Raw genomic sequence first — 17,955 nt, 5'->3', positions numbered from 1 at the left:
CCAGAAAAGGAATTCGTTTTTGCCAGTGGCCTTCCGACTCTTACATTCTTGAACTTTGACTCTTGTTGTATTGTACTGTGTTTGTGATATTTTGTATATTTTTGTAAGATCATTTTAATCCAGATCTTTTTATTTGAATTGCCCCGTGTGGGATGATTAAAGAATTTTGAATTGAATTGAATTTAAAAATAACGTATTCTTACATACAGGATAAAATAGATGAATTTGTCGATAATCAATGACTTACTTCTTAACTCATCCACATTAAATATTTCCATTTCCTCACATGGTGTGTGCAAGTCACCTTTGACCTCATCAAAACCTACCGATTTCAACAATTGCATATTTTCTTCCAGAGTGAATTCGTTGTAAAATCTGTTTTTATATCCCTTAAAAATTAAATGAAATACAGTTGCTTAAACCCAAGAAGAAATTTCGCATCTCCAAATATAATAAATCTATATTGCTAATGATATGTATATTATAATTCTCGCCAGTCAACTAACAAACTCATTATCATATCGTACCTCAAGGTGGTGCTTCCATTTAGTGTGATTCTTCAAGTAATACGGAAGTCCATCAACATCGTGGCCACGTAGTTGGTTTTTTGGCCCACTATAAAGAAGAAAACACTCTCCGCTTTCTCTAAGACAGTCATAGATATTCTGGAAAGCTTGTCATTCGGGTGGCCATGATGACGTCACAATGTCCGGTTAGCCATATTGATGCACGATTCGATATCTACAACTCATCAACTTCCAGAATACGTAATAAAAATAACTTTCACTGTTTTGTTTAGAAACTATGACTGTTTAAAAAAGGCATAATTTTGACAGATTCATCAGAAACGCGCGAAAATTGTACAATTCAACGTGCTCGTATGACGTGATGTGTCTCCAGGCAGTTTGAGATATCTGCAATTTCATAATACATTCGTATCTACGTGTCTCTGTCTTGCATGATCTATCATTTCTTTGGAAATGTCAAAACCTAAAATGAGAAGAAAACCTTAATGATTAGCATGCAGTGGTACTGCATCTTGGTATACGGAAAGAATCAATCGATTCATAATTATTATATTGTACTCCACTCATTGCCAAAACACTACCACTACATGCTTGGAAAGGGAACGGAGCGAGGCCAATTTGTATTAAGATTGTTATGTGCCAAAAAAGGGAACTTCAAAAGTTACTACACAATTACATTATCAATGGTCTGATGGTGTTGTACAGCAATGCTCTACTAATTGTGTGTGTATTGTGTCGTATGCAAACTCAATTCCTACTTACCAATAGCAAACTTAGCTTCCTTGCTCAATCTATACACTAGCTCTCCAGTCCCACAACCAATATCTAATACTTTGTCATTTGCATTGACTGATAAGTATTTGTGCAAATAATTCATGTACCCAGCTTCTTGTATTCCTCTGTTTTCAGAATAAAGACTAGCTTTTGACGAATTCATCTTCACCGGAGTCGTAATCTATTATGTATGCAACTATAGGTTGGACATATATTGTTAGTAATAATCAGTAATATCATTTGTATATAGAATTGTGTATATAATTACTTCATCTTTATTAAAGTTATCTAATTCATTACAGGGTGTATTCAAGTGCATGTGACCTTACCAAAACCTACCGCATTCAAGAGATTGGGTTGGTATTTTATTCTCGTATACTTAGGCCTATTGAAAATAAGATAAATTTGATTTAGAATACATTTTGTTTCGTTCTTATTATAATGGCCTTAAAATAATATTGTTAAAGTAGACCTATATACTAATTCCCCTATGTATTAATAACTGAAGATGGTGCTTCCATTCATATTTGTTAAAGAATATGAAATTACACATTGTGACGTGACTTCCTACTTACCAGCAGCTTCTTTGTTCAATCTGCAAAGTAAATCTAATATGTCATTTTCATGTATCGAGTAATATTTCGGTGCAAATAAAGTATGTTCACAGCATTCCGTATTCTTCTGTTTCAGAGTATAAAGACTATAGTTAGCTAGAAAAATTCAACTTCAAGAAATGTAACTGAAATTGTTTCTGTATTGTAATTATCTATCTGGCAAATAACAACTAAACAGCCGGAAACGTTACTGGTTGTAATCACATTTTATTTCCTATAGCACGAAAGAACCTGTATATATAGGGATCTCACATAAAATTTAAAACACTTCAAAACCGTAATGTAAAAGTTTAATTGCAACCAGGAAAGAATGATATTCTAACCATGGTGCAATGTGTTGCTTCATGTTCTAACATAAAGTCTATAAAGGTTCCAGCGGACCTAAATAAATCAATTGGAAATTAACGAACCCTCCATACGAAATACTTTATAGTAATGATCCTGGTGAAGCAAGTAACAACAGCTCGCCTTGCCAAGATTAACTCGTCTTTTGATTGGCTGCGAAAAATTCATAGTTGATTTACAGTATCAAATTGTAGGCTATGTTACCATACGTTTCATGGTGTTTATTCTTATTTTATTTATTTTTATATTTTCAAAGTTCGAAATTTACACTTACAAACACTTGTTGCTGCATTTTTATAATGGAACAATATCAAAGACCCGGGTTCAATTCCCGGCCGATGCATTTTTAGAATGGAATAATATCAAAGCTGACCTATAAATGACCGGTGATTATGAACTATACACGTGTAGCATCGGTGGTTCTGTTTTAGAATTCTTGCCTGCCACACGTATCAGGGTAAAATTCCCGGCCGATGCATTTTGATAATGGAATAATATCAAAGGTGACCTAGGACTGACCAGTGATTATGAAGCATATTCGCATAGCATCGGTGGTTCAGTGGTAGAATTCTCGCCTGCCACGCGGGGGACCCGGGTTCAATTCCCGGCCGATGCATTTTTAGAATGAAATAATATCAAAGGTGACCTAGGACTGACAAGTGATTATGAAGCATATTCGTGTAGCATCGGTGGTTCAGTGGTAGAATTCTCGCCTGCCACGCGGGGGACCCGGGTTCAATTCCCGGCCGATGCATTTTTATAATGGAATAATATCAAAGGTGACCCAGGACTGACCAGTGATTATGTAGCATATTCGCGTAGCATCGGTGGTTCAGTGGTAGAATTCTCGCCTGCCACGCGGGGGACCCGGGTTCAATTCCCGGCCGATGCATTTTTAGAATGGAATAATATCAAAGCTGACCTATAAATGACCGGTGATTATGAACTATACACGTGTAGCATCGGTGGTTCTGTTTTAGAATTCTTGCCTACCACACGTATCCGGGTAAAATTCCCGGCCGATGCATTTTTATAATGGAATAATATCAAAGGTGACCCAGGACTGACCAGTGATTATGAAGCATATTCGCGTAGCATCGGTGGTTCAGTGGTAGAATTCTCGCCTGCCACGCAGGGGACCCGGGTTCAATTCCCGGCCGATGCATTTTTAGAATGGAATAATATCAAAGCTGACCTATAAATGACCGGTGATTATGAACTATACACGTGTAGCATCGGTGGTTCTGTTTTAGAATTCTTGCCTGCCACACGTATCCGGGTAAAATTCCCGGCCGATGCATTTTTATAATGGACAAATAATCAAAGGTGACCTAGGACTGACAAGTGATTATGAAGCATATTCGTGTAGCATCGGTGGTTCAGTGGTAGAATTCTCGCCTGCCACGCGGGGGACCCGGGTTCAATTCCCGGCCGATGCATTTTTATAATGGAATAATATCAAAGGTGACCCAGGACTGACCAGTGATTATGAAGCATATTCGCGTAGCATCGGTGGTTCAGTGGTAGAATTCTCGCCTGCCACGCGGGGGACCCGGGTTCAATTCCCGGCCGATGCATTTTTAGAATGAAATAATATCAAAGGTGACCTAGGACTGACAAGTGATTATGAAGCATATTCGTGTAGCATCGGTGGTTCAGTGGTAGAATTCTCGCCTGCCACGCGGGGGACCCGGGTTCAATTCCCGGCCGATGCATTTTTATAATGGAATAATATCAAAGGTGACCCAGGACTGACCAGTGATTATGTAGCATATTCGCGTAGCATCGGTGGTTCAGTGGTAGAATTCTCGCCTGCCACGCGGGGGACCCGGGTTCAATTCCCGGCCGATGCATTTTTAGAATGGAATAATATCAAAGCTGACCTATAAATGACCGGTGATTATGAACTATACACGTGTAGCATCGGTGGTTCTGTTTTAGAATTCTTGCCTACCACACGTATCCGGGTAAAATTCCCGGCCGATGCATTTTTATAATGGAATAATATCAAAGGTGACCCAGGACTGACCAGTGATTATGAAGCATATTCGCGTAGCATCGGTGGTTCAGTGGTAGAATTCTCGCCTGCCACGCAGGGGACCCGGGTTCAATTCCCGGCCGATGCATTTTTAGAATGGAATAATATCAAAGCTGACCTATAAATGACCGGTGATTATGAACTATACACGTGTAGCATCGGTGGTTCTGTTTTAGAATTCTTGCCTGCCACACGTATCCGGGTAAAATTCCCGGCCGATGCATTTTTATAATGGACAAATAATCAAAGGTGACCTAGGACTGACAAGTGATTATGAAGCATATTCGTGTAGCATCGGTGGTTCAGTGGTAGAATTCTCGCCTGCCACGCGGGGGACCCGGGTTCAATTCCCGGCCGATGCATTTTTATAATGGAATAATATCAAAGGTGACCCAGGACTGACCAGTGATTATGAAGCATATTCGCGTAGCATCGGTGGTTCAGTGGTAGAATTCTCGCCTGCCACGCGGGGGAACCGGGTTCAATTCCCGGCCGATGCATTTTTAGAATGGAATAATATCAAAGCTGACCTATAAATGACCGGTGATTATGAACTATACACGTGTAGCATCGGTGGTTCTGTTTTAGAATTCTTGCCTGCCACACGTATCCGGGTAAAATTCCCGGCCGATGCATTTTTATAATGGAATAATAATCAATGGTGACCTAGGACTGACAAGTGATTATGAACCATATTCGTGTAGCATCGGTGGTTCAGTGGTAGAATTCTCGCCTGCCACGCAGGGAACCCGGGTTCAAATCCCGGCCGATGCATTTTTAGAATGGAATAATATCAAAGCTGACCTATAAATGACCGGTTATTATGAACTATACACATGTAGCATCGGTGGTTCTGTTTTATAAATCTCACCTGCCACACTTGGAATCCGGGTAAAATTCCCGGCCGATGCATTTTTATAATGGAACAATATCGAAGCTCACCTATAATGAACGGTGATTGTAAGACATACACGTGTAGCATCGGTGGTTCAGTGGTAGAATTCTCGGCTGCCACGCAGGGAACCCGGGTTGAATTCCCGGCCGATGCATTTTTAGAATGGAATAATATCAAAGCTGACCTATAAATGACCGGTGATTATGAACTATACACGTGTAGCATCGGTGGTTCTGTTTTAGAATTCTTGCCTGCCACACGTATCCGGGTACAATTCCCGGCCGATGCATTTTTATAATGGAATAATATCAAAGCTGACCTAGGACTGACCAGTGATTATGAAGCATATTCGCGTAGCATCGGTGGATCAGTGGTAGAATTCTCGCCTGCCACGCGGGGGACCCGGGTTCGATTCCCGGCCGATGCATTTTTAGAATGAAATAATATCAAAGGTGACCTAGGACTGACCGGTGATTATGAACTATACACGTGTAGCATCGGTGGTTCAGTGGTAGAATTCTCGCCTGCCACGCGGGGGACCCGGGTTCAATTCCCGGCCGATGCATTTTTAGAATGGAATAATATCAAAGCTGACCTATAAATGACCGGTGATTATGAACTATACACGTGTAGCATCGGTGGTTCAGTGGTAGAATTCTCGCCTGCCACGCGGGGGACCCGGGTTCAATTCCCGGCCGATGCATTTTTATAATGGAATAATATCAAAGGTGACCCAGGACTGACCAGTGATTATGTAGCATATTCGCGTAGAATCGGTGGTTCAGTGGTAGAATTCTCGCCTGCCACGCGGGGGACCCGGGTTCAATTCCCGGCCGATGCATTTTTAGAATGGAATAATATCAAAGCTGACCTATAAATGACCGGTGATTATGAACTATACACGTGTAGCATCAGTGGTTCTGTTTTAGAATTCTTGCCTGCCACACGTATCCGGGTAAAATTCCCGGCCGATGCATTCTTATAATGGAATAATAATCAAAGGTGACCTAGGACTGACAAGTGATTATGAAGCATATTCGTGTAGCATCGGTGGTTCAGTGGTAGAATTCTCGCCTGCCACGCGGGGGACCCGGGTTCAATTCCCGGCCGATGCATTTTTATAATGGAATAATATCAAAGGTGACCCAGGACTGACCAGTGATTATGAAGCATATTCGCGTAGCATCGGTGGTTCAGTGGTAGAATTCTCGCCTGCCACGCGGGGGAACCGGGTTCAATTCCCGGCCGATGCATTTTTAGAATGGAATAATATCAAAGCTGACCTATAAATGACCGGTGATTATGAACTATACACGTGTAGCATCGGTGGTTCTGTTTTAGAATTCTTGCCTGCCACACGTATCCGGGTAAAATTCCCGGCCGATGCATTTTTATAATGGAATAATAATCAAAGGTGACCTAGGACTGACAAGTGATTATGAAGCATATTCGTGTAGCATCGGTGGTTCAGTGGTAGAATTCTCGCCTGCCACGCGGGGGACCCGGGTTCAATTCCCGGCCGATGCATTTTTATAATGGAATAATATCAAAGGTGACCCAGGACTGACCAGTGATTATGAAGCATATTCGCGTAGCATCGGTGGTTCAGTGGTAGAATTCTCGCCTGCCACGCGGGGGAACCGGGTTCAATTCCCGGCCGATGCATTTTTAGAATGGAATAATATCAAAGCTGACCTATAAATGACCGGTGATTATGAACTATACACGTGTAGCATCGGTGGTTCTGTTTTAGAATTCTTGCCTGCCACACGTATCCGGGTAAAATTCCCGGCCGATGCATTTTTATAATGGAATAATAATCAAAGGTGACCTAGGACTGACAAGTGATTATGAAGCATATTCGTGTAGCATCGGTGGTTCAGTGGTAGAATTCTCGCCTGCCACGCGGGGGACCCGGGTTCAATTCCCGGCCGATGCATTTTTATAATGGAATAATATCAAAGGTGACCCAGGACTGACCAGTGATTATGAAGCATATTCGCGTAGCATCGGTGGTTCAGTGGTAGAATTCTCGCCTGCCACGCGGGGGACCCGGGTTCAATTCCCGGCCGATGCATTTTTAGAATGGAACAATATTAAAGCTGACCTAGGACTGACCAGTGATTATAAAGCATGTACGGGTAGCATCGGTGGTTCAGTGGTAGAATTCTCGCCTGCCACGAGGGTGACCCGGGTTCAATTCCCGGCCGATGCATTTTTAGAATGGAATAATATCAAAGCTGACCCAGGACTGACCAGTGATTATGAAGCATATTCGCGTAGCATCGGTGGTTCAGTGGTAGAATTCTCGCCTGCCACGCGGGGGACCCGGGTTCAATTCCCGGCCGATGGATTTTTAGAATGGAATAATATCAAAGCTGACCTATAAATGACCGGTGATTATGAACTATACACGTGTAGCATCGGTGGTTCTATTTTAGAATTCTTGCCTGCCACACGTATCAGGGTAAAATTCCCGGCCGATGCATTTTTATAATGGAATAATATCAAAGGTGACCTAGGACTGACCAGTGATTATGAAGCATATTTGCATAGCATCGGTGGTTCAGTGGTAGAATTCTCGCCTGCCACGCGGGGGACCCGGGTTCAATTCCCGGCCGATGCATTTTTAGAATGAAATAATATCAAAGGTGACCTAGGACTGACCGGTGATTATGAACTATACACGTGTAGCATCGGTGGTTCTGTTTTAGAATTCTTGCCTACCACACGTATCCGGGTAAAATTCCCGGCCGATGCATTTTTATAATGGAATAATATCAAAGGTGACCCAGGACTGACCAGTGATTATGAAGCATATTCGCGTAGCATCGGTGGTTCAGTGGTAGAATTCTCGCCTGCCACGCGGGGACCCGGGTTCAATTCCCGGTCGATGCATTTTTAGAATGGAATAATATCAAAGCTGACCTATAAATGACCGGTGATTATGAACTATACACGTGTTGCATCGGTGGTTCTGTTTTAGAATTCTTGCCTGCCACACGTATCCGGGTAAAATTCCCGGCCGATGCATTTTTATAATGGAATAATATCAAAGGTGACCTAAGATTGACAAGTGATTATGAAGCATATTCGTGTAGCATCGGTGGTTCAGTGGTAGAATTCTCGCCTGCCACGCGGGGGACCCGGGTTCAATTCCCGGCCGATGCATTTTTATAATGGAATAATATCAAAGGTGACCCAGGACTGACCAGTGATTATGAAGCATATTCGCGTAGCATCGGTGGTTCAGTGGTAGAATTCTCGCCTGCCACGCGGGGGACCCGGGTTCAATTCCCGGCCGATGCATTTTTAGAATGGAATAATATCAAAGCTGACCTATAAATGACCGGTGATTATGAACTATACACGTGTAGCATCGGTGGTTCTGTTTTAGAATTCTTGCCTACCACACGTATCCGGGTAAAATTCCCGGCCGATGCATTTTTATAATGGAATAATATCAAAAGTGACCCAGGACTGACCAGTGATTATGAAGCATATTCGCGTAGCATCGGTGGTTCAGTGGTAGAATTCTCGCCTGCCACGCAGGGGACCCGGGTTCAATTCCCGGCCGATGCATTTTTAGAATGGAATAATATCAAAGCTGACCTATAAATGACCGGTGATTATGAACTATACACGTGTAGCATCGGTGGTTCTGTTTTAGAATTCTTGCCTGCCACACGTATCCGGGTAAAATTCCCGGCCGATGCATTTTTATAATGGACAAATAATCAAAGGTGACCTAGGACTGACAAGTGATTATGAAGCATATTCGTGTAGCATCGGTGGTTCAGTGGTAGAATTCTCGCCTGCCACGCGGGGGACCCGGGTTCAATTCCCGGCCGATGCATTTTTATAATGGAATAATATCAAAGGTGACCCAGGACTGACCAGTGATTATGAAGCATATTCGCGTAGCATCGGTGGTTCAGTGGTAGAATTCTCGCCTGCCACGCGGGGGAACCGGGTTCAATTCCCGGCCGATGCATTTTTAGAATGGAATAATATCAAAGCTGACCTATAAATGACCGGTGATTAAGAACTATACACGTGTAGCATCGGTGGTTCTGTTTTAGAATTCTTGCCTACCACACGTATCCGGGTAAAATTCCCGGCCGATGCATTTTTATAATGGAATAATATCAAAGGTGACCCAGGACTGACCAGTGATTATGAAGCATATTCGCGTAGCATCGGTGGTTCAGTGGTAGAATTCTCGCCTGCCACGCAGGGGACCCGGGTTCAATTCCCGGCCGATGCATTTTTAGAATGGAATAATATCAAAGCTGACCTATAAATGACCGGTGATTATGAACTATACACGTGTAGCATCGGTGGTTCTGTTTTAGAATTCTTGCCTGCCACACGTATCCGGGTAAAATTCCCGGCCGATGCATTTTTATAATGGACAAATAATCAAAGGTGACCTAGGACTGACAAGTGATTATGAAGCATATTCGTGTAGCATCGGTGGTTCAGTGGTAGAATTCTCGCCTGCCACGCGGGGGACCCGGGTTCAATTCCCGGCCGATGCATTTTTATAATGGAATAATATCAAAGCTGACCTATAAATGACCGGTGATTATGAACTATACACGTGTAGCATCGGTGGTTCTGTTTTAGAATTCTTGCCTGCCACACGTATCCGGGTAAAATTCCCGGCCGATGCATTTTTATAATGGAACAATATCGAAGCTCACCTATAATGAACGGTGATTGTAAAACATATACGTGTAGCATCGGTGGTTCAGTGGTAGAATTCTCGGCTGCCACGCAGGGAACCCGGGTTGAATTCCCGGCCGATGCATTTTTAGAATGGAATAATATCAAAGCTGACCTATAAATGACCGGTGATTATGAACTATACACGTGTAGCATCGGTGGTTCTGTTTTAGAATTCTTGCCTGCCACACGTATCCGGGTACAATTCCCGGCCGATGCATTTTTATAATGGAATAATATCAAAGCTGACCTAGGACTGACCAGTGATTATGAAGCATATTCGCGTAGCATCGGTGGTTCAGTGGTAGAATTCTCGCCTGCCACGCGGGGGACCCGGGTTCGATTCCCGGCCGATGCATTTTTAGAATGAAATAATATCAAAGGTGACCTAGGACTGACCGGTGATTATGAACTATACACGTGTAGCATCGGTGGTTCAGTGGTAGAATTCTCGCCTGCCACGCGGGGGACCCGGGTTCAATTCCCGGCCGATGCATTTTTAGAATGGAATAATATCAAAGCTGACCTATAAATGACCGGTGATTATGAACTATACACGTGTAGCATCGGTGGTTCAGTGGTAGAATTCTCGCCTGCCACGCGGGGGACCCGGGTTCAATTCCCGGCCGATGCATTTTTATAATGGAATAATATCAAAGGTGACCCAGGACTGACCAGTGATTATGAAGCATATTCGCGTAGCATCGGTGGTTCAGTGGTAGAATTCTCGCCTGCCACGCGGGGGACCCGGGTTCAATTCCCGGCCGATGCATTTTTAGAATGGAATAATATCAAAGCTGACCTATAAATGACCGGTGATTATGAACTATACACGTGTAGCATCGGTGGTTCTGTTTTAGAATTCTTGCCTGCCACACGTATCCGGGTAAAATTCCCGGCCGATGCATTTTTATAATGGAATAATAATCAAAGGTGACCTAGGACTGACAAGTGATTATGAAGCATATTCGTGTAGCATCGGTGGTTCAGTGGTAGAATTCTCGCCTGCCACGCGGGGGACCCGGGTTCAATTCCCGGCCGATGCATTTTTATAATGGAATAATAATCAAAGGTGACCTAGGACTGACAAGTGATTATGAAGCATATTCGTGTAGCATCGGTGGTTCAGTGGTAGAATTCTCGCCTGCCACGCGGGGGTTCCCGGCCGATGCATTTTTAGAATGAAATAATATCAAAGGTGACCTAGGACTGACCGGTGATTATGAACTATACACGTGTAGCATCGGTGGTTCAGTGGTAGAATTCTCGCCTGCCACGCGGGGGACCCGGGTTCAATTCCCGGCCGATGCATTTTTAGAATGGAATAATATCAAAGCTGACCTATAAATGACCGGTGATTATGAACTATACACGTGTAGCATCGGTGGTTCAGTGGTAGAATTCTCGCCTGCCACGCGGGGGACCCGGGTTCAATTCCCGGCCGATGCATTTTTATAATGGAATAATATCAAAGGTGACCCAGGACTGACCAGTGATTATGAAGCATATTCGTGTAGCATCGGTGGTTCAGTGGTAGAATTCTCGCCTGCCACGCGGGGGACCCGGGTTCAATTCCCGGCCGATGCATTTTTATAATGGAATAATATCAAAGCTGACCTATAAATGACCGGTTATTATGAACTATACACATGTAGCATCGGTGGTTCTGTTTTATAAATCTCACCTGCCACACTTGGAATCCGGGTAAAATTCCCGGCCGATGCATTTTTATAATGGAACAATATCGAAGCTCACCTATAATGAACGGTGATTGTAAAACATATACGTGTAGCATCGGTGGTTCAGTGGTAGAATTCTCGGCTGCCACGCAGGGAACCCGGGTTGAATTCCCGGCCGATGCATTTTTAGAATGGAATAATATCAAAGCTGACCTATAAATGACCGGTGATTATGAACTATACACGTGTAGCATCGGTGGTTCTGTTTTAGAATTCTTGCCTGCCACACGTATCCGGGTACAATTCCCGGCCGATGCATTTTTATAATGGAATAATATCAAAGCTGACCTAGGACTGACCAGTGATTATGAAGCATATTCGCGTAGCATCGGTGGTTCAGTGGTAGAATTCTCGCCTGCCACGCGGGGGACCCGGGTTCGATTCCCGGCCGATGCATTTTTAGAATGAAATAATATCAAAGGTGACCTAGGACTGACCGGTGATTATGAACTATACACGTGTAGCATCGGTGGTTCAGTGGTAGAATTCTCGCCTGCCACGCGGGGGACCCGGGTTCAATTCCCGGCCGATGCATTTTTAGAATGGAATAATATCAAAGCTGACCTATAAATGACCGGTGATTATGAACTATACACGTGTAGCATCGGTGGTTCAGTGGTAGAATTCTCGCCTGCCACGCGGGGGACCCGGGTTCAATTCCCGGCCGATGCATTTTTATAATGGAATAATATCAAAGGTGACCCAGGACTGACCAGTGATTATTAAGCATATTCGCGTAGCATCGGTGGTTCAGTGGTAGAATTCTCGCCTGCCACGCGGGGGACCCGGGTTCAATTCCCGGCCGATGCATTTTTAGAATGGAATAATATCAAAGCTGACCTATAAATGACCGGTGATTATGAACTATACACGTGTAGCATCGGTGGTTCTGTTTTAGAATTCTTGCCTGCCACACGTATCCGGGTAAAATTCCCGGCCGATGCATTTTTATAATGGAATAATAATCAAAGGTGACCTAGGACTGACAAGTGATTATGAAGCATATTCGTGTAGCATCGGTGGTTCAGTGGTAGAATTCTCGCCTGCCACGCGGGGGACCCGGGTTCAATTCCCGGCCGATGCATTTTTATAATGGAATATTAATCAAAGGTGACCTAGGACTGACAAGTGATTATGAAGCATATTCGTGTAGCATCGGTGGTTCAGTGGTAGAATTCTCGCCTGCCACGCGGGGGTTCCCGGCCGATGCATTTTTAGAATGAAATAATATCAAAGGTGACCTAGGACTGACCGGTGATTATGAACTATACACGTGTAGCATCGGTGGTTCAGTGGTAGAATTCTCGCCTGCCACGCGGGGGACCCGGGTTCAATTCCCGGCTGATGCATTTTGATAATGGAATAATATCAAAGCTGACCTATAAATGAGCGGTGATTATGAACTATACACGTGTAGCATCGGTGGTTCTGTTTTAGAATTCTTGCCTGCCACACGTATCCGGGTAAAATTCCCGGCCGATGCATTTTTTTAATGGAATAATAATCAAAGGTGACCTAGGACTGACAAGTGATTATGAAGCATATTCGCGTAGCATCGGTGGTTCAGTGGTAGAATTCTCGCCTGCCACGCGGGGGACCCGGGTTCAATTCCCGGCCGATGCATTTTTATAATGGAATAATATCAAAGGTGACCCAGGACTGACCAGTGATTATGAACTATACACGTGTAGCATCGGTGGTTCTGTTTTAGAATTCTTGCCTGCCACACGTATCCGGGTAAAATTCCCGGCCGATGCATTTTTTTTAATGGAATAATAATCAAAGGTGACCTAGGACTGACAAGTGATTATGAAAAATATTCGCGTAGCATCGGTGGTTCAGTGGTAGAATTCTCGCCTGCTACGCGGGGGACCCGGGTTCAATTCCCGGCCGATGCATTTTTATAATGGAATAATATCAAAGGTGACCCAGGACTGACCAGTGATTATGAAGCATATTCGCGTAGCATCGGTGGTTCAGTGGTAGAATTCTCGCCTGCCACGCGGGGGACCCGGGTTCAATTCCCGGCCGATGCATTTTTAGAATGGAATAATATCAAAGCTGACCTATAAATGACCGGTGATTATGAACTATACACGTGTAGCATCGGTGGTTCTGTTTTAGAATTCTTGCCTGCCACACGTATCCGGGTAAAATTCCCGGCCGATGCATTTTTATAATGGAATAATAATCAAAGGTGACCTAGGACTGACAAGTGATTATGAAGCATATTCGTGTAGCATCGGTGGTTCAGTGGTAGAATTCTCGCCTGCCACGCGGGGGACCCGGGTTCAATTCCCGGCCGATGCATTTTTATAATGGAATAATAATCAAAGGTGACCTAGGACTGACAAGTGATTATGAAGCATATTCGTGTAGCATCGGTGGTTCAGTGGTAGAATTCTCGCCTGCCACGCGGGGGTTCTCGGCCGATGCATTTTTAGAATGAAATAATATCAAAGGTGACCTAGGACTGACCGGTGATTATGAACTATACACGTGTAGCATCGGTGGTTCAGTGGTAGAATTCTCACCTGCCACGCGGGGGACCCGGGTTCAATTCCCGGCCGATGCATTTTTAGAATGGAATAATATCAAAGCTGACCTATAAATGACCGGTGATTATGAACAATACACGTGTAGCATCGGTGGTTCAGTGGTAGAATTCTCGCCTGCCACGCGGGGGACCCGGGTTCAATTCCCGGACGATGCATTTTTATAATGGAATAATATCAAAGGTGACCCAGGACTGACCAGTGATTATGAAGCATATTCGTGTAGCATCGGTGGTTCAGTGGTAGAATTCTCGCCTGCCACGCAGGGGACCCGGGTTCAATTCCCGGCCGATGCATTTTTATAATGGAATAATATCAAAGCTGACCTATAAATGACCGGTGATTATGAACTATACACGTGTAGCATCGGTGGTTCTGTTTTAGAATTCTTGCCTGCCACACGTATCCGGGTAAAATTCCCGGCCGATGCATTTTTATAATGGAATAATAATCAAAGGTGACCTAGGACTGACAAGTGATTATGAAGCATATTCGTGTAGCATCGGTGGTTCAGTGGTAGAATTCTCGCCTGCCACGCGGGGGACCCGGGTTCAATTCCCGGCCGATGCATTTTTATAATGGAATAATATCAAAGGTGACCCAGGACTGACCAGTGATTATGAAGCATATTCGCGTAGCATCGGTGGTTCAGTGGTAGAATTCTCGCCTGCCACGCGGGGGACCCGGGTTCAATTCCCGGCCGATGCATTTTTAGAATGGAATAATATCAAAGCTGACCTATAAATGACCGGTGATTATGAACTATACACGTGTAGCATCGGTGGTTCTGTTTTAGAATTCTTGCCTGCCACACGTATCCGGGTAAAATTCCCGGCCGATGCATTTTTATAATGGAATAATAATCAAAGGTGACCTAAGACTGACAAGTGATTATGAAGCATATTCGTGTAGCATCGGTGGTTCAGTGGTAAAATTCTCGCCTACCACGCGGGGGACCCGGGTTCAATTCCCGGCTGATGCATTTTGATAATGGAATAATATCAAAGCTGACCTATAAATGACCGGTGATTATGAACTATACACGTGTAGCATTGGTGGTTCTGTTTTAGAATTCTTGCCTGCCACACGTATCCGGGTAAAATTCCCGGCCGATGCATTTTTAGAATGGAATAATAATCAAAGGTGACCTAGGACTGACAAGTGATTATGAAGCATATTCGTGTAGCATCGGTGGTTCAGTGGTAGAATTCTCGCCTGCCACGCGGGGGTTCTCGGCCGATGCATTTTTAGAATGAAATAATATCAAAGGTGACCTAGGACTGACCGGTGATTATGAACTATACACGTGTAGCATCGGTGGTTCAGTGGTAGAATTCTCGCCTGCCACGCGGGGGACCCGGGTTCAATTCCCTGCCGATGCATTTTTAGAATGGAATAATATCAAAGCTGACCTATAAATGACCGGTGATTATGAACAATACACGTGTAGCATCGGTGGTTCAGTGGTAGAATTCTCGCCTGCCACGCGGGGGACCCGGGTTCAATTCCCGGCCGATGCATTTTTATAATGGAATAATAATCAAAGGTGACCTAGGACTGACAAGTGATTATGAAGCATATTCGTGTAGCATCGGTGGTTCAGTGGTAGAATTCTCGCCTGCCACGCGGGGGACCCGGGTTCAATTCCCGGCCGATGCATTTTTATAATGGAATAATATCAAAGCTGACCTATAAATGACCGGTGATTATGAACTATACACGTGTAGCATCGGTGGTTCAGTGGTAGAATTCTCGCCTGCCACGCGGGCGAGAATTCGGCTGATGCATTTTGATAATGGAATAATATCAAAGCTGACCTATAAATGACCGGTGATTATGAACTATACACGTGTAGCATCGGTGGTTCTGTTTTAGAATTCTTGCCTGCCACACGTATCCGGGTAAAATTCCCGGCCGATGCATTTTTATAATGGAATAATAATCAAAGGTGACCTAGGACTGACAAGTGATTATGAAGCATATTCGTGTAGCATCGGTGGTTCAGTGGTAGAATTCTCGCCTGCCACGCGGGGGACCCGGGTTCAATTCCCGGCCGATGCATTTTTATAATGGAATAATATCAAAGGTGACCCAGGACTGACCAGTGATTATGAAGCATATTCGCGTAGTATCGGTGGTTCAGTGGTAGAATTCTTGCCTGCCACACGTATCCGGGTAAAATTCCCGGCCGATGCATTTTTATAATGGAATAATAATCAAAGGTGACCTAGGACTGACAAGTGATTATGAAGCATATTCGTGTAGCATCGGTGGTTCAGTGGTAGAATTCTCGCCTACCACGCGGGGGACCCGGGTTCAATTCCCGGCTGATGCATTTTGATAATGGAATAATATCAAAGCTGACCTATAAATGACCGGTGATTATGAACTATACACGTGTAGCATCGGTGGTTCTGTTTTAGAATTCTTGCCTGCCACACGTATCCGGGTAAAATTCCCGGCCGATGCATTTTTTTAATGGAATAATAATCAAAGGTGACCTAGGACTGACAAGTGATTATGAAGCATATTCGCGTAGCATCGGTGGTTCAGTGGTAGAATTCTCGCCTGCCACGCGGGGGACCCGGGTTCAATTCCCGGCCGATGCATTTTTATAATGGAATAATATCAAAGGTGACCCAGGACTGACCAGTGATTATGAAGCATATTCGCGTTGCATCGGTGGTTCAGTGGTAGAATTCTCGCCTGCCACGCGGGGGACCTGGGTTCAATTCCCGGCCGATGCATTTTTAGAATGGAATAATATCAAAGCTGACCTATAAATGACCGGTGATTATGAACTATACACGTGTAGCATCGGTGGTTCTGTTTTAGAATTCTTGCCTGCCACACGTATCCGGGTAAAATTCCCGGCCGATGCATTTTTATAATGGAATAATAATCAAAGGTGACCTAGGACTGACAAGTGATTATGAAGCATATTCGTGTAGCATCGGTGGTTCAGTGGTAGAATTCTCGCCTACCACGTGGGGGACCCGGGTTCAATTCCCGGCTGATGCATTTTGATAATGGAATAATATCAAAGGTGACCCAGGACTGACCAGTGGTTATGAAGCATATTCGCGTAGCATCGGTGGTTCAGTGGTAGAATTCTCGCCTGCCACGCGGGGGACCCGGGTTCAATTCCCGGCCGATGCATTTTTAGAATGGAATAATATCAAAGCTGACCTATAAATGACCGGTGATTATGAACTATACACGTGTAGCATCGGTGGTTCTGTTTTAGAATTCTTGCCTGCCACACGTATCCGGGTAAAATTCCCGGCCGATGCATTTTTATAATGGAATAATAATCAAAGGTGACCTAGGACTGACAAGTGATTATGAAGCATATTCGTGTAGCATCGGTGGTTCAGTGGTAGAATTCTCGCCTGCCACGCGGGGGACCCGGGTTCAATTCCCGGCCGATGCATTTTTATAATGGAATAATATCAAAGGTGACCCAGGACTGACCAGTGATTATGAAGCATATTCGAGTAGCATCGGTGGTTCAGTGGTAGAATTCTCGCCTGCCACGCGGGGGACCCGGGTTCAATTCCCGGCCGATGCATTTTTAGAATGGAATAATATCAAAGCTGACCTATAAATGACCGGTGATTATGAACTATACACGTGTAGCATCGGTGGTTCTGTTTTAGAATTCTTGCCTGCCACACGTATCCGGGTAAAATTCCCGGCCGATGCATTTTTATAATGGAATAATATCAAAGGTGACCCAG

At 44.2% G+C, this 17,955-nt stretch overlaps 45 non-coding genes across 45 annotated transcripts; all 45 read left to right on the top strand.

Moving 5' to 3' along the window:
* Positions 1-3,628: 3,628 nt before the first annotated feature.
* Trnag-gcc (transfer RNA glycine (anticodon GCC)) lies at positions 3,629-3,699 on the top strand. Its single transcript has one exon. It is a non-coding gene; the product is annotated as a tRNA-Gly (tRNA).
* Positions 3,700-3,766: 67 nt separating this feature from the next.
* Positions 3,767-3,837, top strand: Trnag-gcc (transfer RNA glycine (anticodon GCC)). The gene has a single exon. It is a non-coding gene; the product is annotated as a tRNA-Gly (tRNA).
* Positions 3,838-3,904: 67 nt separating this feature from the next.
* Positions 3,905-3,975, top strand: Trnag-gcc (transfer RNA glycine (anticodon GCC)). The gene has a single exon. It is a non-coding gene; the product is annotated as a tRNA-Gly (tRNA).
* Positions 3,976-4,042: 67 nt separating this feature from the next.
* Positions 4,043-4,113, top strand: Trnag-gcc (transfer RNA glycine (anticodon GCC)). The gene has a single exon. It is a non-coding gene; the product is annotated as a tRNA-Gly (tRNA).
* A 476-nt stretch (positions 4,114-4,589) lies between these two features.
* Trnag-gcc (transfer RNA glycine (anticodon GCC)) lies at positions 4,590-4,660 on the top strand. Its single transcript has one exon. It is a non-coding gene; the product is annotated as a tRNA-Gly (tRNA).
* A 1,027-nt stretch (positions 4,661-5,687) lies between these two features.
* Positions 5,688-5,758, top strand: Trnag-gcc (transfer RNA glycine (anticodon GCC)). The gene has a single exon. It is a non-coding gene; the product is annotated as a tRNA-Gly (tRNA).
* A 67-nt stretch (positions 5,759-5,825) lies between these two features.
* Positions 5,826-5,896, top strand: Trnag-gcc (transfer RNA glycine (anticodon GCC)). Its single transcript has one exon. It is a non-coding gene; the product is annotated as a tRNA-Gly (tRNA).
* Positions 5,897-6,237: 341 nt separating this feature from the next.
* Trnag-gcc (transfer RNA glycine (anticodon GCC)) lies at positions 6,238-6,308 on the top strand. Its single transcript has one exon. It is a non-coding gene; the product is annotated as a tRNA-Gly (tRNA).
* Positions 6,309-6,649: 341 nt separating this feature from the next.
* Trnag-gcc (transfer RNA glycine (anticodon GCC)) lies at positions 6,650-6,720 on the top strand. Its single transcript has one exon. It is a non-coding gene; the product is annotated as a tRNA-Gly (tRNA).
* Positions 6,721-7,061: 341 nt separating this feature from the next.
* On the top strand, positions 7,062-7,132 carry Trnag-gcc (transfer RNA glycine (anticodon GCC)). Its single transcript has one exon. It is a non-coding gene; the product is annotated as a tRNA-Gly (tRNA).
* Positions 7,133-7,199: 67 nt separating this feature from the next.
* On the top strand, positions 7,200-7,270 carry Trnag-gcc (transfer RNA glycine (anticodon GCC)). The gene has a single exon. It is a non-coding gene; the product is annotated as a tRNA-Gly (tRNA).
* A 478-nt stretch (positions 7,271-7,748) lies between these two features.
* Trnag-gcc (transfer RNA glycine (anticodon GCC)) lies at positions 7,749-7,819 on the top strand. The gene has a single exon. It is a non-coding gene; the product is annotated as a tRNA-Gly (tRNA).
* Positions 7,820-8,293: 474 nt separating this feature from the next.
* Trnag-gcc (transfer RNA glycine (anticodon GCC)) lies at positions 8,294-8,364 on the top strand. The gene has a single exon. It is a non-coding gene; the product is annotated as a tRNA-Gly (tRNA).
* Positions 8,365-8,431: 67 nt separating this feature from the next.
* Positions 8,432-8,502, top strand: Trnag-gcc (transfer RNA glycine (anticodon GCC)). Its single transcript has one exon. It is a non-coding gene; the product is annotated as a tRNA-Gly (tRNA).
* Positions 8,503-8,978: 476 nt separating this feature from the next.
* On the top strand, positions 8,979-9,049 carry Trnag-gcc (transfer RNA glycine (anticodon GCC)). The gene has a single exon. It is a non-coding gene; the product is annotated as a tRNA-Gly (tRNA).
* Positions 9,050-9,663: 614 nt separating this feature from the next.
* Positions 9,664-9,734, top strand: Trnag-gcc (transfer RNA glycine (anticodon GCC)). The gene has a single exon. It is a non-coding gene; the product is annotated as a tRNA-Gly (tRNA).
* A 474-nt stretch (positions 9,735-10,208) lies between these two features.
* Positions 10,209-10,279, top strand: Trnag-gcc (transfer RNA glycine (anticodon GCC)). Its single transcript has one exon. It is a non-coding gene; the product is annotated as a tRNA-Gly (tRNA).
* Positions 10,280-10,346: 67 nt separating this feature from the next.
* Positions 10,347-10,417, top strand: Trnag-gcc (transfer RNA glycine (anticodon GCC)). Its single transcript has one exon. It is a non-coding gene; the product is annotated as a tRNA-Gly (tRNA).
* Positions 10,418-10,484: 67 nt separating this feature from the next.
* Positions 10,485-10,555, top strand: Trnag-gcc (transfer RNA glycine (anticodon GCC)). The gene has a single exon. It is a non-coding gene; the product is annotated as a tRNA-Gly (tRNA).
* A 67-nt stretch (positions 10,556-10,622) lies between these two features.
* Trnag-gcc (transfer RNA glycine (anticodon GCC)) lies at positions 10,623-10,693 on the top strand. The gene has a single exon. It is a non-coding gene; the product is annotated as a tRNA-Gly (tRNA).
* A 203-nt stretch (positions 10,694-10,896) lies between these two features.
* On the top strand, positions 10,897-10,967 carry Trnag-gcc (transfer RNA glycine (anticodon GCC)). The gene has a single exon. It is a non-coding gene; the product is annotated as a tRNA-Gly (tRNA).
* A 194-nt stretch (positions 10,968-11,161) lies between these two features.
* Positions 11,162-11,232, top strand: Trnag-gcc (transfer RNA glycine (anticodon GCC)). The gene has a single exon. It is a non-coding gene; the product is annotated as a tRNA-Gly (tRNA).
* Positions 11,233-11,299: 67 nt separating this feature from the next.
* Trnag-gcc (transfer RNA glycine (anticodon GCC)) lies at positions 11,300-11,370 on the top strand. Its single transcript has one exon. It is a non-coding gene; the product is annotated as a tRNA-Gly (tRNA).
* Positions 11,371-11,437: 67 nt separating this feature from the next.
* Positions 11,438-11,508, top strand: Trnag-gcc (transfer RNA glycine (anticodon GCC)). The gene has a single exon. It is a non-coding gene; the product is annotated as a tRNA-Gly (tRNA).
* A 477-nt stretch (positions 11,509-11,985) lies between these two features.
* Positions 11,986-12,056, top strand: Trnag-gcc (transfer RNA glycine (anticodon GCC)). The gene has a single exon. It is a non-coding gene; the product is annotated as a tRNA-Gly (tRNA).
* A 67-nt stretch (positions 12,057-12,123) lies between these two features.
* Trnag-gcc (transfer RNA glycine (anticodon GCC)) lies at positions 12,124-12,194 on the top strand. The gene has a single exon. It is a non-coding gene; the product is annotated as a tRNA-Gly (tRNA).
* Positions 12,195-12,261: 67 nt separating this feature from the next.
* Trnag-gcc (transfer RNA glycine (anticodon GCC)) lies at positions 12,262-12,332 on the top strand. The gene has a single exon. It is a non-coding gene; the product is annotated as a tRNA-Gly (tRNA).
* A 67-nt stretch (positions 12,333-12,399) lies between these two features.
* On the top strand, positions 12,400-12,470 carry Trnag-gcc (transfer RNA glycine (anticodon GCC)). The gene has a single exon. It is a non-coding gene; the product is annotated as a tRNA-Gly (tRNA).
* Positions 12,471-12,673: 203 nt separating this feature from the next.
* Trnag-gcc (transfer RNA glycine (anticodon GCC)) lies at positions 12,674-12,744 on the top strand. Its single transcript has one exon. It is a non-coding gene; the product is annotated as a tRNA-Gly (tRNA).
* A 468-nt stretch (positions 12,745-13,212) lies between these two features.
* On the top strand, positions 13,213-13,283 carry Trnag-gcc (transfer RNA glycine (anticodon GCC)). Its single transcript has one exon. It is a non-coding gene; the product is annotated as a tRNA-Gly (tRNA).
* Positions 13,284-13,487: 204 nt separating this feature from the next.
* Positions 13,488-13,558, top strand: Trnas-gcu (transfer RNA serine (anticodon GCU)). The gene has a single exon. It is a non-coding gene; the product is annotated as a tRNA-Ser (tRNA).
* A 67-nt stretch (positions 13,559-13,625) lies between these two features.
* Trnag-gcc (transfer RNA glycine (anticodon GCC)) lies at positions 13,626-13,696 on the top strand. The gene has a single exon. It is a non-coding gene; the product is annotated as a tRNA-Gly (tRNA).
* A 203-nt stretch (positions 13,697-13,899) lies between these two features.
* Trnag-gcc (transfer RNA glycine (anticodon GCC)) lies at positions 13,900-13,970 on the top strand. The gene has a single exon. It is a non-coding gene; the product is annotated as a tRNA-Gly (tRNA).
* A 744-nt stretch (positions 13,971-14,714) lies between these two features.
* Trnag-gcc (transfer RNA glycine (anticodon GCC)) lies at positions 14,715-14,785 on the top strand. Its single transcript has one exon. It is a non-coding gene; the product is annotated as a tRNA-Gly (tRNA).
* Positions 14,786-14,852: 67 nt separating this feature from the next.
* Positions 14,853-14,923, top strand: Trnag-gcc (transfer RNA glycine (anticodon GCC)). The gene has a single exon. It is a non-coding gene; the product is annotated as a tRNA-Gly (tRNA).
* Positions 14,924-15,126: 203 nt separating this feature from the next.
* On the top strand, positions 15,127-15,197 carry Trnag-acc (transfer RNA glycine (anticodon ACC)). Its single transcript has one exon. It is a non-coding gene; the product is annotated as a tRNA-Gly (tRNA).
* Positions 15,198-15,664: 467 nt separating this feature from the next.
* Positions 15,665-15,735, top strand: Trnag-gcc (transfer RNA glycine (anticodon GCC)). The gene has a single exon. It is a non-coding gene; the product is annotated as a tRNA-Gly (tRNA).
* Positions 15,736-15,803: 68 nt separating this feature from the next.
* Positions 15,804-15,874, top strand: Trnag-gcc (transfer RNA glycine (anticodon GCC)). The gene has a single exon. It is a non-coding gene; the product is annotated as a tRNA-Gly (tRNA).
* Positions 15,875-16,205: 331 nt separating this feature from the next.
* Positions 16,206-16,276, top strand: Trnag-gcc (transfer RNA glycine (anticodon GCC)). Its single transcript has one exon. It is a non-coding gene; the product is annotated as a tRNA-Gly (tRNA).
* Positions 16,277-16,479: 203 nt separating this feature from the next.
* On the top strand, positions 16,480-16,550 carry Trnag-acc (transfer RNA glycine (anticodon ACC)). Its single transcript has one exon. It is a non-coding gene; the product is annotated as a tRNA-Gly (tRNA).
* A 203-nt stretch (positions 16,551-16,753) lies between these two features.
* Positions 16,754-16,824, top strand: Trnag-gcc (transfer RNA glycine (anticodon GCC)). The gene has a single exon. It is a non-coding gene; the product is annotated as a tRNA-Gly (tRNA).
* A 341-nt stretch (positions 16,825-17,165) lies between these two features.
* Trnag-acc (transfer RNA glycine (anticodon ACC)) lies at positions 17,166-17,236 on the top strand. Its single transcript has one exon. It is a non-coding gene; the product is annotated as a tRNA-Gly (tRNA).
* A 67-nt stretch (positions 17,237-17,303) lies between these two features.
* Trnag-gcc (transfer RNA glycine (anticodon GCC)) lies at positions 17,304-17,374 on the top strand. The gene has a single exon. It is a non-coding gene; the product is annotated as a tRNA-Gly (tRNA).
* A 203-nt stretch (positions 17,375-17,577) lies between these two features.
* Positions 17,578-17,648, top strand: Trnag-gcc (transfer RNA glycine (anticodon GCC)). Its single transcript has one exon. It is a non-coding gene; the product is annotated as a tRNA-Gly (tRNA).
* Positions 17,649-17,715: 67 nt separating this feature from the next.
* Trnag-gcc (transfer RNA glycine (anticodon GCC)) lies at positions 17,716-17,786 on the top strand. Its single transcript has one exon. It is a non-coding gene; the product is annotated as a tRNA-Gly (tRNA).
* The last annotated feature ends 169 nt before the right edge of the window (positions 17,787-17,955 follow it).

Source organism: Antedon bifida, chromosome 7 (assembly GCF_963402885.1).
Source record: "Antedon bifida chromosome 7, ecAntBifi1.1, whole genome shotgun sequence".
Taxonomy (NCBI): Eukaryota; Metazoa; Echinodermata; class Crinoidea; order Comatulida; family Antedonidae; genus Antedon; species Antedon bifida.
The sequence above is the reverse complement of the archived record's forward strand: the minus strand, read 5'-3'. Positions and strand labels throughout refer to the sequence as shown.